This window comes from Zalophus californianus, chromosome 4 (genome assembly GCF_009762305.2).
Source record: "Zalophus californianus isolate mZalCal1 chromosome 4, mZalCal1.pri.v2, whole genome shotgun sequence".
NCBI classification, from domain to species: Eukaryota; Metazoa; Chordata; class Mammalia; order Carnivora; family Otariidae; genus Zalophus; species Zalophus californianus.
This window is the reverse complement of record NC_045598.1, coordinates 188,587,307-188,601,520: the sequence shown is the minus strand read 5'-3', so window position 1 is coordinate 188,601,520 and position 14,214 is coordinate 188,587,307.

Genomic DNA, 14,214 nt, shown 5'->3' with positions numbered 1-14,214 from the left:
ACTCCCCGTGCCTCTCCTACAGTACACAGACTTGCTCAGGGTGCCCCCCCCATCAAATGCATGGTGCTTTCCTCCTCCCTGCAGGCTGCCCAGAACACACCTCCCCTGCGGACTGCACCTGCATTCTCTCACCTCCTCCCCCAGGGGGAGGGGCTATCTCCCTCTGAACCCTACAACGCCCAACTCAGGGTTCCAGCCTCCTCATTCTCCACTGCCTGCTGCAAATCCTGATTCCAGTATTTGCTAAGTCTTTGACCTTGGGCAAGTGACTTTATCTCTCTGGGCCTCAGTTTCTCATCTGTAAAATGGAATAGTACTACCTACTGCGCAGGGTTGTTCTAAGGGTCCAGCATCATAAAGACCACGGTTGATGGTCAGGTGCAGTCAGCATGACCTTCTGCTCTCATGTTTATAGGAATTATCTACAGGGCCCGTCCTCTGACTTCATGGTAAGTAGACACGCATAACCCCAGAGCCCACGGCACGCAAACATCCGCGGGCAGCTAACCTGCTATGCCCTCTGCGGAATGCACTCTGTGGCGTTTGGGTGCTCTTCACCATGTTCCAGCTGGTGTTCGTCTTTCCTGTAATCATTACCCGTTTTATTCCTCTGGCTGAGAGCTCCAGAGGTAATCTGAGGTTATTCCGTCAAGAGTTGAGGTGCCCCCATTGCCCTTATAAGCTAGTTGCAAATTATTTGACTCTTACTTATAAAACTTTCTTTGTGTGTGTGCGGCACGTGTTCATGAAAAAATACATCTAAGCAAAAAGAAAAAAGCTCACACCACACAGGATAAGCAGTTAAGTTTTTGGTGTACGTTTGTGTATGCACGTGCTCCCGCACACACAATTTGGGATTTAATCCTACATTTGTGAGCTGATACTAAGCAGACTCCTTTGTAACCTGTTGTGTTTTCCTTTACAATATAGAACGAATATCCTTTCACGCAGATGTGTGAAACTTTCCAGGTGAAAAACAGACCTGGAGAATGGGTCAAAATACAAAATCCAGTGCGATGCTGGTAACAAGGAAAGGACCTAACACAAAACTCCACCAGTTGATTAAAACTAAAACGAAGGTCAAGGGTAAGTCAGAAAATGCTACCAGAAAGAAGGAAGGGGCCGGATTTTCACATCAGATGAAGAAGGAATTCAAGGCCTGGAGCACCCAGGGTGAGGGCGGCTGAGGGGGTGTCTTGGTCTCCGATGCATCATCACAAACTTGTTTCTTACTCTTCCTTTCTCTTCCCTAAGCCTTTCTGGCTCAGCTGCTCCTCTTGTCCTTCCTGCAGGGTCCAAATGCCCCAGGGGAGTGTCCTTTTCTACCCCTGGCCAGGCTGGGTCAGCCCTCCCCTGAGGTTTTCTGTGCGTCCTGCTCACACCTCCTCTGCCTCCCATGGCCCGGCTTCGGCTGCCTTGGCTTTTGGCACCTTCACCAGACGTTTGCCTATTGAACATTTTTCTGTTATTTCTTTTGAATAAATTAACCCTGCAGGGATCCAGAGCATTTTCCTGCCTCTTCCCTCACTCGATGTATGTCAGGCCCAGGAGACCAAGCGTTCTGGAAGGCTCCGGGCACTTCTCTCCTTCCCCAGCAACACAGAGTCGCACTACAGCTGGTTTTGAACAGTTAAATTATTTATTCCTCACAAAATTCCTGAGCTGAGGGGCAGCTGGTTTTCCATGTGAAAATATAAACCAGGCTGTGACTTTTCTTGGTAAAGTTTACATATCTGTAAACAAAGAAAAACATGAGTCTGAATAAACAGTTTTCTCCAGGAAACGAGGGGACCAGTGTGTCAGGAGAAAATGTTCGCTCTGAAGAAGTCAGACAGGGACACTTCCAGATCCAAGCTGTCTGAAGTCACTAGCTCAGAAGCCACCCCACCTCCTGAGCCTCAGGGTCCTCATTTCTGTTGGGATGTTTCTTGAGCACCTACTATATGGCTGGTCCTGTGATAATAGCTGGGCACACAAAGAACAAAATACAAGCTCTCCCCAAACCATGAGAGAGGATGGACTCTGAAAAACAAACTGAGGGTTCTAGAGGGGAGGGGGGTAGGGGGATGGGTTAGCCTGGTGATGGGTATTGAGGAGGGCACGTTCTGCGTGGAGCACTGGGTGTTATGAACAAACAATGAATCATGGAACACTGCACCAGAAACTAATGATGTAATATATGGTGATTAACATAACAATAAAAAAATTAAAAAAAATACAAGCTCTCCCTGCCCCCCCCCAGGAGCGCCCAGTACAGGAGGTGTGTATCCAGTGCAGAGAGAGAGGCAGAGGCGCTAAGGAATCAGAGCAGTGTTGGGGGCGGGGGGGGGGGGGGGCGCTCAGGCAGGAGGAGAAACCCGTGAGACCAACCATGAAGCTGAAGAGGCATTTTCCAGGGAGAAAAGACCAGGAGAGCATGGCAGGGGAGGCAGAGGGACGGCGCGGCGTGTGCAGAGCCCCATAAGCACGTACGTGGGGAGCTAGGTGACGGAGGTGGACCCAGGGCATGGCGGGGGGGCCCCACGCACACCTCGGGGAGGGACAAAGGCAGCTGGAGGCGGGGCAAGGGCCAGGTTGGGAAGGCTCAGGCGCCAGGATCAGGAGGCTGGTCTCTGTCCTGCGGAGAGTGGCAAGGGGCTGAGGACTTGGCCCAGGAAAGAAATGGGGCCAGTTAGGTATTTGAGGAGACCGACTCGGGCTGCAGGGCAGAGGCCGGAGTGGAATCGGAGCTCTACAGTCATCAGGCAGGGGAGCGAGGGGTCTGCGTGAGCAGTGAGTGCAGAGTGGGGAGGGCTCAGAGTGAGGAACACTCAGAGGGCAGGATGACCAGCCCAGGGAGGGGCTGGTGGGGGGGCAGGCGCAAGTCCAGGCATCTCCTCGGTGGCCCCACAGATGACGGGCCCCCATGCCACCTCCCAGCATGGACGGCACTGTCCTCTAGAGGCGTGATGTTCTGCCCTCCTGCTGGTCCATCAGCTGCCAGGGCAGGGACTGTGGCTGAGATGCCCACTGCATCAGAGCCCAGCACAGAGCAGGCCCTCGCTCATAGGAACATCTCTCTTGGCAGGACCAGGCAGGTGAGCGGGGCCGAGGAGCCTCAGAGGGACCGATGACCTGGCCCGTGGACATCTAAATAGGGCATCCTGCGGGCTGTGTGTGTGTGTGCACGCACGTGTGTGCGTGTGTGCGTGTGTGCGTGCACACATGGTTAGCAGGTGGTGTACTGCTGTGCTTCAGGCTGGGCCTCTTTCGCCCTGCTCTTAGGGTGGGGAAGGACAGGGGGACTGTGAGAAAGGTGCAGCTGCAACAGAGGGTACGCGAACGGCTGCCCGGCAGGCGAAGCCCCAGCCATCATCCGGAGAGATGGGGTCACAGCAAAGGGACAGGGGCTGCTGGGCGTCATTGCAGCCACGCCTCAAGAGGCGCCACCTTACCAAACGCCTCTGACCTGTCCAGACAGCCCGCTCCTGCCCTAAGCTGCTGGAACCCCACTGTCGAAAGCAGTTTTCTCTTCCAAATATTCATAAATAAGAGGAAGCCATGTGTTGGTACGTGCCAGCCGCTGGCTTCGCTTGGAGACCGTGTAATCCCTGAGCTCAGCATGTCACAGGGTTTGGACAGGCACAAAGGGTGGCCCTTCACCCCGGCCACAGGTCCAATAAGCCCTCCGCCGGGCCCTCCCCTGAGCGGTGGAGGACCACGTGTCGGGCCAGGCCCCGCGGTCCTGCAGGGATCCTAGGCGATGCCCAGATCCAGCCGTGCTTCTCAAGCACAGGGTCCATGCTCTACGCTGTCAGTGGCAAAACGGAAGTAACAGTACTTCTCTCCCTTGAAGAACAACGTTCAGTTCTGCACAGCAAACGTTTGTTGCATGTCTACTGTGTGCTGGCCACCGTCGTGCTTGCCAGTCCCAGGGCATAATGGGGCTGAAATCGGATCTGCCCCGACATAGACCCAGCCCGGCGCCAGCAGGCTGGGGGACCCCAGGCAGGCTCTTTGAGCTCTGCGCACGTCAGTTCCCAGGGCCTGACTCTATGTCCGGTGCAAAGTAATAGGTGTACAAGGAGTATATGATGAATAGAAGAATAAAATCCCCCTGTTCATTGGTTAGGGTCCAGCTGCGCTGCAGGGTGCCTGCCATTCAGCAGAGATTCACCGACCTAATATTGAGTAAAAGGATAAAGTCACAGGAAAACACACACTCTGGTACCATTTAACAAAATCCAAGCGTGGACAGAACACACCTTGGCAAGAAAAGTATAGGGCAGAGCAAGGGGTGCTGACGCTGTGTTCGGGACGGGAGCCGTGGCCGTCTGAGTGCTCGGCAGGTGGGGCGGGAGAGCCCGTGTTACAATTAGACATATTCTTTGTAAATACGAAATACTTTGTAAATATGAAAAAAGAGAAAGCCAAGCATCTCGTCTATTTCTGGAGCAGCATTGTGTTTAAAACAATGCGAGTACATGGAGAGCACTTCCCCCACTTCAGACCCCATGCACCTGTGCCAGACGCCCCGAGACAGCGGGCAGGCTGAGAGAATGGAGACAAAAGGTGACTTCCACAGGAAACAGGGAAGCCAGCCCTGCCCGACGGGTCGTTGGCTGCCACTGTGGTCCGCTCAGGCGGGAGGAGGGGACAGATGTGAGAACTATCTTAACCCATCCAGACTGGGAATCAAGACAAGTAAAAATAGATGGCTAACAGTAAATGAGTGGAAAAGAGGAAGTCAGGCTCTACCCGGCACTTGAGGGGTAGAGGGAGGCCCAAGGTGACTCAAGGTTATTTTCTTTGGCACCTGTGGTTCGGCTGCCCTAGAATGCTCTTCCCCCTTCCCTCCCTGATAACTCTGACTTACCTTTCATTGGTTCAGATACCACCTCCTCCAGGAAGCCCCCCTGAACCTGTCTCCCTGCTTCCCAGGTTAGGGCAACCCTTTGCACCCCAACGCACCTCTCAGGCCCTCGTCATGTTCCTCTGACCATGAGGCCCGTGTCCTCTGTGCCTGCCTCTGGGCTTCCGACCTACTGGCCAGCCTGCCCCCTCACTTGCTCCTGGCTCCAGAGCCTCGGTGTAGCCCCTCTCACACGGCACTTTTCAGAAGACAGTGTGCTGCCCTACCTCCTGCCCAGGGCAAGGGGCATGAGCGTTGGAGGCAGAAAGGCCCCTACAAGCCCACCCTCCACCCTTCACCAGCTGCAAGGGAGGAGAGCCAGGCAGACTGCATGAGTGGTGGACCCTCAGTACAAGACAGATGCCCCTACTCCACCCTGCCCTGGACTCTCCCCTCCTTGGGACCCTCTGCAACACTACTCAGCCTGGCCGGGGCCAACAGAGGTGAGGGGCAGGCCATGGTAATGATGGCAAGGTCTGCTGACTCCTCCCCCAGTCGGTGCCCAGTGCCTCATGTACACACGTGTTCTCTTACAGGTTGTCCCTGTGGCACCACGACAATGTGCCACCCCATTTGGCAGATCAGGACCCAAGGCTCGGCCAGGCCAGCCACTGCCCCAAGAGCATACGGTGGTCGGGGTGAGGATGCACACCTGGGTCAGCCTGCCTCCGAAGCCCAGGCCCCTGCCCGAGGCCGACCTGCTTCTCTGTGCGTGGCCGGAGCCTTCCCCGGTGGGACAGGCTCACCCCGTGGGCCCCACCGCCCCTCTGCAGGGGCTCTAACATTTGCTAGGGAGTTCAAGGCTGTCACCCCACAGTGCTGTGTAAATCCGGTTGGGGCCTGTCTCCCCACACAGAGTGCATTTGGCATAGACAGCGGGGTGGGCTGGTGGCCTCCCTGTGTCCCCACCACCCAAGGCAGGGCTTCCAGCTGGGTCCTGAGCGAAGCTCAGGGAGGACAGAACAGGGCCTCAGGGACTCAGAGGGGAGCCCCCAAGGCCAGACTGGAAATACCACCTTCTCGAAAGAGAGGGGATTCATCCTCCCAGGGCTCTTGAAGGAGCCTGTGGAGCCAGTCCTAGCAGGGCACACTCTGTTCCACCAGCCCAGGAGGGTGGTCCTGCCCCCACCCACAGAGAGGGCTCAGAAGTGCTGGGCTTGCTGGGGGCCCCCGCCAGGAGGTGGGTCCCTCGGGCCAGCTCAGGTCAGAGCTGTGGGGCTCTCCTGCCCCTTCTCTCCGTCTTCACCTCAAAAGCCAAAGCCAGGCTGACCCTAGGGTCAAGGAGGGGCAGAGGCCTGGAGGCCCCCCGCTGCCTAGCTCCCCCCCCGCCCTGCCCAGCTGGCTCCGACATTTCTAGGCGTGCACTTACACCTGTGTGTTTGCCTCTGCACGTGAGTGAGTGTGCATGTGCACGTGCACACCTGGGGAGGAGGGGGACCGAGAGCTATCTGGTGGACAGTGGACTCAGTGGATCCCCGGGACCTGGGTCACCCCCTCCCCCATGCACCCCTGACCCACTGAGACGTCCTGATCAAGCACTGGAGCCCTTCCAAGGACTACGCGCTTGGGCTTCATGGAAGGAAGGAGCCACTCCCACTTCTCCCGATGCATCTAGGAACACTCCCGCTGAGGGCGAAGGCCCCAGGAGCTGAGCAGGGCTCCCTGGGAGACATGCCCCACCCCGCATGGAAGGACTGGGGGCGCTGACATCAAATGGTCTGGAAGGGCCTGGTGGGGAGAATCAGCCAGGGTGCATTTCGTTACAAGCAGCACAGCCTTTGGGTCCCAGACGTTTTCACTGCCCGAAATACAGCCCTCGCCCTGCAAGGGGGTTCAGGAGCTCATTCCCGCTCCCACTGGGGGTCAGACCCTGGGGAATAGAGACAGCTCCTCACCTGCCACTGACCCAGGCTGGGGTCCTCCTCCCCTGCCGGCCAGGGGGCGGCAGGCAGGGCGGTGTCTACCTGCTCCCGTTCCAGTCGGGGGCTGGAAACCCGGGGGAGGGGGCACAGGAACCTAGGGGCACGCTTGCACCCACCCAGGCAGCTCCTGTAGGCGGGGGCACGGCACACCCTCAGGGCCCCTCTGTGTCCCTCACTCTGGCACAGGCTGGGGACCGGTGAGCTCAGGGGCCAGCCCAGCCTCCTGCAATGACCCCTGGGCCTCAGGACATGTCCTCGAGTACTCTCAGCACCACCTGGTGCCTCTCCTTCCTCCAAACCTGCCTCCACAGAGTCCCGACCCCACCCCCTGGCCCCCACCAGATGCCTGTCCAGGCGGCAGCCAGTCTTGGGCCTGTGGGAGCCACTCTGGACGCCCCTCACCCGCCCTGCCCTGGGAGGAGCCCCAGCCTCTCACCCCACAGCTCTGCTTGTGCGTCAGCCCTGCACCCTTGAGAAGCAAACCTCACATGGGAATGTTATCAGGGAACAACTGTGAGATAATATGGGGAAGGCGCAGGGGGACCCACCAGACTCTTAGCCGGAGGGAAAAGGGTCCCTCAGAAGTCACGTTCCCTGAGCCCCGGAACACGACCTTACTTGGAAATAGCATCTTTGCGGATGTGAAGCTACTATAAAACGAGGTCATCCTGGATCAGGGTAGGCCCTAAACCCGACCTGAGGGCACGGCTGCCCTTCTGTTTTTCATGCACAGTATTGGCCCATGTTTAATGACTCTCTGAAAACGGAATCTAGAGACAGATTCCCCAAAGCCCCTACAATGTCGTTCACTGAGCATCTACTGTGTGTCAGGGATGCAGAGATAAGTCAGCAGGTCCCTGCACCCCCAGACCTCCCCAGAGTGTCAGGTCCCTGCTCCAGGCCACGCTCCACGACGCCCCCGGGTCTGGTGGTGCTGCTCTGCATGCTTGCCCCCAGGTGTGCTGGGGAGCTTGCTAAGCCTGGTGTCAGTCCTTCCTTCCCAGAAGCAGCCGTTCCACCCGCGCCGGGCACAGAGAAGCACAGCTCTTGGGGCCAGCCGGGCATGGCCCCAGCTGCATCGCTCCCCGCCTGAGTGACCGAGTGACCATCTCGTGCCACTGCGGGAATCTAAGTCAAACAGGGTGATCCTCCCCGACGCCATGGCACCCTGCCCCAAACGTAGCAAGCGGAGGACTTAGAAAGAGGACTCTGACTTACTGTGTACTGAGGGGGTTTTCCTACAGCCATTTGCAACCTGTTCTAATTGAACCCTTTCTAAAGAATCGTAAATGGAAGTGCCAAGTCAGCCCATAGTTCTGCTCTTTCCTTTACTGTGAAATCTTTCTTTAGAAAGTGCATTTATGTAAAATCTCTTCTCCTGGAACAGACCGGGTGCGGGTCATGCCCTGATCTCTGCATCAGGCTTCTCAGCCCCCAGACGGGTCAGGAGGCCTCGTCACCACTTCCCCGGGCCGACAGCAGCTGGGTGACAGCCGGCTCTGGGGTCCAGTCTTCCTGAAAGCAGCTTTTTCTCACCCGGCTCCTCGTAGCAGGAAGGCTAAGCGCCTGCTCTCCCCGCACCAGCGCTCTGGCTTAACCTTCCTGGCTCATCCGCACTTGATGTATTGGACAAATGCTCAATTGATGATTCCGTGGGGAAAAAAATCCACCCGGAGAAACACAGGAACAACACATGCGGGGCGTTCCAGCTTCTTCACAACTTGCAAACCTCAGCAGATCTCTTTGTAAAATCTCGGTGTTTGAAGAGACCTGCGGGTTGACAATAATAGTGCCACCTGTCAAGCCGTAGCATTATCTACATATTTTATTATTGGATCTTCACCACATTTCATGAGATAAGAACGAGTGTCCCATCTCACACCACAGAACATTGGGGCCTAGAGCTCCTCAGCATCTTCAGCTGGTGATTACCGGAGCCAAGGGTTCCTGGACGCCCGCTCCGTTCGAGGGTCTCTGGTCATGCTTCTCCCACTGACTCCCACCCCACACCACACTCTGGGCCAGGACTCCCGTTAGACCTATTTCATAAAAGTCAGGCGTGGAGGCATCCTGAGGTGGGTCTGCAGCTGGGGGCCAAGTCTGCATGCCCTTCCGTCCCCAGAGGCCCAGTGAGCCCTCGGGATTCAGCAGAGTGGAGCATCGATCCTTCGCCGCCAAACCTGATCCCCATCACTCAACAGCATCTTAACTCAGGGCATCTTTGCTATCTGGCCTTCTGGCAGGTCCCCCACCTGCCTCCTAGCCAGGGCTCCTGGTGGCCACCCCGGGCTGCCTTCCATGCCCAGCCTGGCACTCAGGTCCCCAGCCTGGCCTGGTGGAGCCCCCTTTGCCCCCAGCTGGGGCCTTGGCCTGATCTTGACTGCCCTCTTGAGTGGATGCTATAGCCCCAGGGAGCCTGCCAGGCCCCCTAGTCGCACTTGCCCTGCTGGACAGCCACTTGTTGGCAGAGGGGTCCGGTCCTCACTGCTGCCTCACGCTGTGGGATGTGGCCCCTGGTGCAGACCGAGCTGAGCAGAAGGCTGGGGGTGGCGCCTGGAGTCTGGCAAGGCCCTCCAGCTGCTCTGCCCGTGATTGGATTGTCCTATGCCTTGGTGCTTAGGATGCTCCATGGCTCCCTGGTGCCCTCAAGATGACCTGCAGCCCTCTACGCGGCGTTCCAGGCCCCACACAGGCTGGCCTGTGCGGTCTCAGCTCCTGCTCCCCACACACCCAACTCCCACCCAACTAGAAGAGGCTCAGCAGCATCTAATTCTCCAGGCCCTTCCAGACCCTTCCATGCCATTTTCCCTTCCCCACCTCCCCATGCAGCAAGCCTCCTCCCTGGAGCTGCCCTGGCTTACCCAGCAGGCGCACCCTGGCCTGTGCCATATCCCACTTTGTAATTAGAAGGAGTGACTCTGAGAACAGGGTGCTAAGTCTCGGTCTAGGGATGGCGGGCACTCAGACACGGAGCTAGAACAGGGAGGCACCAAGGGGAGCCAGGCAGGGTCTCTACCCGGGAGGAGCTTAACTGCTGGCCCAGCAACAGACACAGAAGCAATTCATCCAAAACAACGCACTAAGTGAGGCTGCCAGAGTGCTGCCAGGCCGGGAGGGGCCACATGGGGGGAGGCTGTGTGAGCAGAAGCCGGGCTGCCCGCAGCCTGGCTTACCCAGGACTGTCCCTGCACTGACAGCCCCGCTCTCCAGGAACCCTCCATCCAAAAGGTCCGTGGGGAGGCCCCTTCCTGGCTCAGAGGCAGGACCATCAGGCGAACAGGCTGGGGACCCTGCAATGGGCCCTTGTTATTGGCCAGGTCACTGAAAACTCCCGGTGAGCTTAGAGTTGGCTGCCCCCCACCCGATTCTACACAGCCTCCCTGACCCCGTACGCGTGGGCCCCACTGAAGGCTGAGCGCCCCATTGGGTGGGTTTCGGTGTGACCCACCTGAGACTGCAGGTTTGGGGCCTGGGTGGTGGTCTTACATGAATAATGAGTATGAGGCCTCTCTCTTCTCTTCAAAGCTGCTTTGCAAATCAAGGACAGAGCCCAGGTCATTCCTGCCCAACAGCCCCCCCCCGCCCCTCCCCCGACAGAAGCAACACCTAATTGGACCCTGTCCTTGCCCGGCCTCCCCTCTCAGCACAGCAGCCCTAGCAGCTCTGGGAAGCCTAAGGCAGCCCTCTGGCCCAGAACTCCCGGTGTTCCCAAAATTGGAGTCACTGAAACCGCGTCCAACTGGCTAATGCTAAACGTATATATTTTCACCACGAAGAAAAAAGGCCCTAACAGAAGTGCGGCAGGGGGCCTGGAATAAGTCGTGGCAAAGCGAGGGCGGCCGGTGCAGGGGAGCGAGGGGCGAGCAGCCAGGGAGGAGGTGACAGAGGATGCGGGATGGGAGCATTTCTGGGATCGGAACGTCCAAAGCATCACAGGTTGGAGCCAATTGAGCATAGGCCTCTCTGTCTACCAGGGAGCTGGCCTTGGCCACATGATGCCAAGGAGCGCCCTCCCGGCCTGGGCACCCAGAAAGGACATTGGGTGCTCCTCTGTCTTCTTCATGGCCCACTCCGCGGCCTGGGGAACACGATGAGGGCATAGGGCTCAAGCTCGCTGCTCCTGGGGGCTCCCTCCCCAAGGCGTCTGGGCTGCCGAACGTGGTGACGTGACATCTGCCTTGTGTCCATGATGCCCTCATGCTGCCTTCTGGCCTCCTCAGTGTTTGCTTTGGCTCAGAGTTCCGTGTGTGCAGGCGCTTCCTTCTTTGCTTTTGGTACCATCTTTGTGAAAACAGGGTCATTTAAAAAAATCTATTTTAATTTTATTTTTTCTAATATTCAGTTCCTTATATTTGATTAATAATTACAGTTAATAATGGAGGTTCCTCAAACAGTTGAAAATAGAGCTACCCTACGATCCAGCAATTGCACTACTGGGTATTTACCACAAAGATACAAACGTAGGGATCCGAAGGGGTACGGACACCCCAATGTTTATAGCAGCAATGTCCACAATAGCCAAACTGTGGAAAGAGCCAACATGTCCATCGACAGATGAATGGATAAAGAAGATGTGGTATATATACACAATAGAATATTATGCAGCCATAAAAAGGAATGAGATCTTGCCTTTTGCAACAACGTGGATGGAACTGGAGGGTGTTATGCTGAGTGAAATAAGTCAATCAGAGAAAGACATGTATCATATGACCTCACTGATATGAGGAATTCTTAATCTCAGGAAACAAACTGAGGGTTGCTGAAGTGGTGGGGGGTGGGAGGGATGGGGTGGCTGGGTGATAGACATTGGGGAGGGTATGTGCTACGGTGAGCGCTGTGAATTGTGCAAGACTGTTGAATCACAGATCTGTACTTCTGAAACAAATAATGCAACATATGTTAAGAAAAAAGAAAAAGAAGAAGATAGCAGGGGGGAAGAATGAAGGGGAGTAAGTCAGAGGGGGAGACGAACCATGAGAGATGATGGACTCTGAAAAACAAACTGAGGGTTCTAGAGGGGAGGAGGGTGGGGGGATGGGTTAGCCTGGTGATGGGTATTAAAGAGGGCACATTCTGCGTGGAGCACTGGGTGTTATGCACAAACAATGAATCGTGGAACACTACATCAAGAACTAATGATGTAATGTATGGTGATTAACATAACAATAAAAAATTTAAAAAAAACTGGAAAAAAAATTACAGTTAATAGAGCACCTTATCAGCCATGAAGTTGAGGAGGGCTCGTAGGAGACTGTTGGTCCCCCGATATCCATTATCCCCTTCTTCTTTACTAACAGAACCTTTATTTTTTTTTAAAGATTTTATTTATTTATTTGAGAAAGAGAGTGAGTGAGAGAGGCACAAGCAGGGGGAGCAGCAGAGGGAGAGGGAGAAGCAGACTCCCCGCTGATCAGGGAGCCCAATGCGGGGCTCGATCCCAGGACCCCGGGATCATGAACTGAGCTGAAGGTAGACACTTAACCAACTGAGCCACCCAGGTTCCCCTAATAGAACCTTTATATTGCTTGGGATGGCAATGTGCCCAGCTAAAAAAATGACATTTCCCATCCTTTCTTGAAAATAGGAATGAGTGAGGAGCCATTGTGTGAGGCTTCTAGGAAAGTTCAAATGCACGACCCTCTTCCTCATTCCTCCTTCCTGTTCCCCAGAGCTAGGATGTGATGGCTGGATCTCCAGCAGCCACTTTGTACCACAAGGTGATAGGATGGCAGTGCAGAAAGATTAGAGGCAGCTGGGTCTTTGATGACTGTGTAGTTCCAGATGTTTCTAACATGAGAAAAAAACCCAAACTTTTATCTTGCATAAACTGCCACTTTTAGAGGTTTTCTGTCACACGTTGCCTAGTCTTAATGGCTACAGAAGGTATAATCCTGATCTCCATTGTACAGAAAGCAGCCTTAAGCACCCACTCTGGGCTGGTCCCCAAGGTGGGACCTGTACATACTCTGCCTCAGTGTTCTTCACAGTGGCTCTGTGGGGCAGTTGCCAGTGCCCCTTCCATCAGGGAGGAGACTGAGACCAGAGAGAGAGAAGAGGACTTGCTACTGCAGAACTGAAGCCCCCCTAGCTGGGGTGTCCCTCCTGCTCCAGCTGAGATGCCCCAGGGAGTAAACAAGAAAAGGTGGAAATGTGGGCATCTAGACACAACAGCAAGGAAGCTACTTGGGTAAGTCATGTTTCCTGAGACCCCCAAACCACAGGATTGAGGCCTTCTCTGTTCACGGTGGTAACAAGTCATCTGTGCAGAGGTTGCTTGAACCCTTGGGGACTGAGTTTCCCCACCTCTGAAGGGGGCGGGATGGGGTGGGGCTGCTGTCAGCATGGAAACCCATCCTGGCTCTGGGATTCTGGCGCTGTGCACTCTAAGACTTCCACCTGCCTTGTCCGTTTCTAACCCTCTCTGTCCCAATAAGGGGGCAGCCCCGGAAGAGCTCACTGAGCCCCTGTCCAGCTGGGAGGGAAACTCTTCTGTAGTTCGAGAACCTTCTGAATCAGGCAGGAGCCCTGTGGAAGCGAAAGAGGAAGTGTCCTTCTGTTTACCTCCCTCTGGTGACATCATGCTTCCTTGCTTTGTGCAGAACCTGCGGGTCTGCGGCCCGCCCGTCCCCTGGGAGCACCCCACTCAGCCGCTGTTCCGGAAGGGCACAGACACAGGCCTTGGCCAGCTCTCCTGGAAACAGGAAATGCTGGTACGGGGCTGGAGATCCTTTTGGAGGGTTTTCTTATTTAGAGGAGGCTCCTTGGGGTCAGTCAGGTCCTGTTCACCAGCACCTCCCACAGGGGTGGCCCTCAGTGCAGGGGGAGGAGGCCAGGCTGGAGGGTACTCTGGGAGGCCTCAGAGGGCCCAGGAGCCCCAGGAGGGACAGGTTCTAGCCCCGGGTTTGCATTTAGGAGCCAGGTGACCCCAGGCAAGTCGCCTACATCTAGGAATGGCATTCCTCAACAGGAAGGTAGGAATCAGATGGCCCTGAGCGCCCTGTGTTGATCCTGGCACCACCGGCCAGTTACATAGCCTGGGGCAGCTCAAGGCCTTAGTTTCTCCATCTGTCAAACAAACAGTTCAAAGAAGTGTGGGCCAGAGAGAAAACTGGACAGCACAGACTTGAAGTTCCCCCGAAAACTGAGCACACTCTCGCTGAGTCCATCATGAATAACAACACACCTCCACTCTGCCTGCACGCAGTAGGCACAGGTGAATGGAGGCGTGCTGGGCAACTGGGCAGGATCACACAGTGGTGGAGAAGCTAGGTGCGGAGTCGGACACACACATCCACTCGCCACCCCCCCGACTGTGTCCGCTGAGTGCCTACTATGTGTCAGGCCTGGGCAGGGGCTGAAGGTACCTCCAGCCACAAGAAAGGCACAGTGTCCTCTCTCAGA